At 37.6% G+C, this 4,793-nt stretch overlaps 1 pseudogene; it reads left to right on the top strand.

Moving 5' to 3' along the window:
- The first annotated feature begins 363 nt into the window (after positions 1-363).
- Positions 364-4,547, top strand: LOC119917783 (annotated as a pseudogene).
- The last annotated feature ends 246 nt before the right edge of the window (positions 4,548-4,793 follow it).

Raw genomic sequence — 4,793 nt, 5'->3', positions numbered from 1 at the left:
ATTATTTGTTGTGCATCTATTGTGAGTAGTTGGCAACTATTTTAGCAAGTGACAGTTGCGGCAAATGTTGGCAATCATGAAGCGCCCGGTTACAGTTTGCCATTAAGAAGAAGAAGCTGCTGAATGTTGCTGTTGTCATTTCCAGTAAGTGTGCCACATCCATAGTCAATTTTTAGACCCCACTACCCTGTTGAAATGTACGTACTACGCAAGTAAGTACGTAGTGCATACGGTGAACTAAATGTTAGTGCATCAATCGAATTCTCAATTTTCTTGCCAACCTTATTTATTTTTGGATGAATGTATATGGTATTTGTATTAGCAAAAAATGAGCAAAGGTTTATGTTTGTTTTTGTACTCTAGATCATTTCCCAGTTGATGGTCTTCATGATCAGTTTCGTCAGCACTGTGTTCTGTGGTCACCTGGGAAAAACTGAACTTGCAGGAGTATCATTATCAATTGCGGTGAGGATACTTGCTGAAGTCCAGCCTGCCAGTACTGGTGTTTAAATGATTTGTCTTTTAATCTACAAGTTTCTTGCTGAATTATGTTTTTATTATTGCAGGTGGTTAATGTCACTGGTATTTCCATTGGCACTGGTTTGTCGTTAACATGTGATACCCTCATATCTCAGGTAATGTCATCACCAAAGGTTGTTTAGCTCAAAGCTTTCACCGTATTCATATAACCAAGATAAACACAACCTCTACTGCTGGGTTCCCAGGTTGTCCTGGGGTCTCCTTTAAAACAACTCAACAATGAGCTGTTGTATCATGTTAGTTTTCTTTGACCAGTCATGCCCTTGGTTATTGGTGTGATTTGGTGTTATCCAAACCTGCTTATTTGAGTATGTGTGTACCTCTTTCATGCAGACGTATGGGAGCGGTAACTTGAAGCGTGTGGGTGTGATTCTCCAGAGGGGGATTCTGATTCTGCTGCTGGCCTGTTTCCCCTGCTGGGCCATCCTCATCAACACTGAACCCCTCCTACTTGCTGTCAAACAGAGCCCAGAGGTTGCCAGGTCAGTCATTATTAATCCTCAAAACAACATACACCTTCACCACGTCATTCAGTGACACTACTTGACATGTGGCCTAACCTAGACTGACAAACTGTTTAAACTTTTAGAAATTTAGAACCGAAATGAATGCAATAACTTTGTGCTGTTAATTTCTGCAAATCAATTGAGTACACCTCTACATTAAACCTGCATGAAAAAGCTCTAAACAAACACCAATATTCAATCCATTCATGTCATCTTTGTCTACACCAACTCTTGAGGAAATATCTTGCTCCAGTGTTTTCACCAGTTAGTTGAAAAGTGTGTCTGTCTGTTGGGCTTAATACCTATAAAACCTTTGATGATAACAAATACTTTTGTCTGTATTAGACCTAACGTTATCCCCAGACAATGAATCCTAATGACTCAAAACCTCATGTTTTATGTCCATTATGTGTACAGCCACATGTTTTGATGCCACAATTTCACATGCATATTTGCTTGTTGTCTTTCTGCATGAAGTCTCTCCCAGCTGTATGTGAAGATCTTCATGCCTGCTCTGCCAGTGAGTTTGGTGCATTCTAAACCCTGTGTATTAAGATAATTATACAATACAGATCTTTGAGAGGTTTTTTTTTTTGATTAAAGTATGCCCAAGTGACACTGATTCATTTTTCTTCTTCAGGCTGCTTTCATGTACCAGCTTCAAGGGAGGTATCTTCAAAATCAGGTACAGCAGTGCAAACCCACTGATGTCAAAATTAATTGCCGGACCACAGTTATTACAATTTATATTAATACCAGGTTGTGCTATGGTTTACAGGGAATTATATGGCCTCAGGTTATAACTGGAGTGATTGGAAATGTCTTCAACGCAATAATCAACTACGTCTTCCTCTACCGTCTGGATTTGGGCGTTGCGTGAGTTTTTATATCATCATTCTTTTGTTGTAGGGCACACTAATTACTAGTATAGTATAATACTCAATTATATCAGGAGAAATAATGCAATGTGAATTTATTTCTGTGTGTATTTATAACACATTAACATGTTATGTCACTGGAATAAAGTAAGCTGAGGTGTATTAAATATGTTATCTACAGTACAATACAGGAAGGATGTTTGTCATTCTGTCTTCATCATCATTCTGTCTGTTCTAGCCTGATAATAACACTATACCAATGAATTATAACAGTTATACACACACCGTACAAATCTATCAAACAACTATCCAATTCATCAATTATTATTATTTGTCAGTTCCACACCTGTTGTGTTTACCACTGGATTGTTGTATTGTATGGCATTGCACAGAGGCATTTAATTATTTATTAGTTATTATTCAGTAACATATTTTCTGAGAATCTGAATTACCATCTGGACACAAAATGTCTATGAAGCCTAATTTCATAACCATGAACAGCTGTCAAAAAATGTGAATATATGTCACAAATTGGTGATTTCCGCTGTTTCTTTTTCTCCTCTGTGCTCTAAAATCTTTTCTTTTTTTGTTTGTTGTTTTTTTTGCTTCTCAAAGTGGATCTGCAGCAGCCAATGCTATCTCACAGTATTTGCTGCTGTGTTCTTATACGTTTACATCTGCTGTAGAGGTCTGCATAAGGCCACATGGGGAGTCAGTGGTCTCATTTTTATTGAGCAAAAAAATTCCTATGCAGTAATTTCATCCTGTTTTATCATTCAAATCTGGGCTCTTTCACATCTTTTTAATTGGTTGTCCATTGGGAACATTTCAGTGTATAATGTTTGACAAAAATAGTTAAACTCTATAACTGTGTAAAGTAGTTAAGAGGAAGGTTACGTAGTGACGCAGCTGGTCTTGAGTAAGGATTTACTTTTGTCAGAGTGCTGTAGAAAAAGAGCAATAATTTGCAAGTAGTTGATTAATTCTGAACTTTTCTGACAAAACTAAAAGTTTGCAAAATGATTATTTGTCCTGGCCTCTGTTAAACTTTAAGCTCACTTCATGACTTCTAAAACACACCTACAGTATATTAATAATTTCAAATAACTCACACTGATTTTGTCAAGCATGCATCTCACATCAGCAAATGTCCATCCTTTTGCATTTTGATTTTATTCAGTGAGCTTAATCCTGCTCACAGGAGTCAGCTCAAACTTGAAAAGATAACCTACTACTTACATACAAACATCTGATCCCCAGGTTGGTCACTGGACTGTCTGCAAGAGTGGGGTCCGTTCATCCAGCTGGCCATCCCAGTATGCTTATGCTTTGTCTGGAGTGGTGGATGTTTGAGGTGGGAGGATTCCTGGCGGGACTGATTAGTGAGGCTGAGCTGGGAGCTCAGTCCATAATATATGAGCTGTCAGTTGTAGCTTACATGGTAACTCCTCTTAATGTTTCTCCTACTATTTATTATATTTAAATACATTCATTGTAAATGCTACCCCTCTGCTTATAGTTAAGGAAAATTACCATAATTTCATTTTAATTATCTGTTTTTTTCCCATAGTCACCACTTGGGTTTGCTGCTGCTGCCAGTGTGCGGGTTGGAATGCTCTTGTGCAGGAAACATAGAGCAGGCCAAGCTATCCTCCAAAGTCCCTATCATTTGTGCATGTAAGGACCAATGCATACAGAATAGGTTGCCTGAAACTTGGCCTGAGCTTAGTAGTAGTTTAATGGTCATTTGTCATAAGAAATATTTGACACATGGGTCTCACCTTACACAGACACGTGGCGCACATGAAAACGAAAATTCTTAGTAAACATTACAATGCATGCAAATCATCTGAAAATGCAGTGTTCATAAAGTGATGAGAGTGCTGTCAGTGTTGAAGACAAATGTCTTTGGATGTTGGATGTACAAACCATAGTTTAGAGGTAGACATTACTTTTTACAATTGAAACGAAAACTGAAATTGAAATAATTAAAATTGATACACTAAAAAACTGTGTTCACTTCTTCTGGTGATTTCCATGTAAATTGTTTAATACTAACTTTCAGTGTTCAGTTTTAACAACTGTTTTTCCTTCTTTTTTCCATGGCAGTCATAATTGCAGGTTTTGTTGGAGCCATTCTCAGCATTGCCAGAAATGTTGTTGGATACATTTTCACATCAGAGCAGTGAGTAAAGTCTTTCACACAATATCCTTCACTTTGCTGTACTGAGAGATTTACTATTGGGAAGAATTCATCATCAGCTGGAGATAATTCTCTTTTACCCCTCCCTATTTTAGTCCATCCTGATTTCTGTCTGTATGTTTGTAGAGACATTTTGCAGAGGGTTGCTGATGTCATGATCATATTTTCTTTCATGCATCTTGCTGATGCCGTTGCGGTGAGAAACAATTTTATTCAAGTATTCAGGATTTAAGACCCATTATTGACACATACAAAATGTGATTTGACTAAGTCTATGTTTGATATTGACAGGTGTGACTGGGAGTTCTCAGAGGAGCAGGAAAACAGTTGATTGGTGCTCTGTGTAATCTTGTGGGATACTACTTCATTGGCTTTCCTATTGGTGTGTCCCTGATGTTTGCAGCAAAAATGGGCATTATAGTAAGAGCGACCATTAATGCACAGTTCTGCAATAGTACTGTAGTAGTCTTATCTCCTGCTCATAAACTAACATTCAGGAAACCCATTAAAACTCTTCTTATCTCTGTAAAGGACTATGGACAGGACTTACCATTGTGTTTAATGCAATCCATTTTCTTCTCACATTTAGTACAAACTCGATTGGAAAGGCTGCTGAAGAGGTGTGTACTTACATCCCTTGACCAATCAAAATGCTTCTTTTTACTT

Source organism: Micropterus salmoides, unplaced genomic scaffold (genome assembly GCF_014851395.1).
Source record: "Micropterus salmoides isolate LMB-PRFRI ecotype aquatic unplaced genomic scaffold, ASM1485139v1 Ms_hic_scaffold_2219, whole genome shotgun sequence".
NCBI classification, from domain to species: domain Eukaryota; kingdom Metazoa; phylum Chordata; class Actinopteri; order Centrarchiformes; family Centrarchidae; genus Micropterus; species Micropterus salmoides.
The sequence above is the reverse complement of the archived record's forward strand: the minus strand, read 5'-3'. Positions and strand labels throughout refer to the sequence as shown.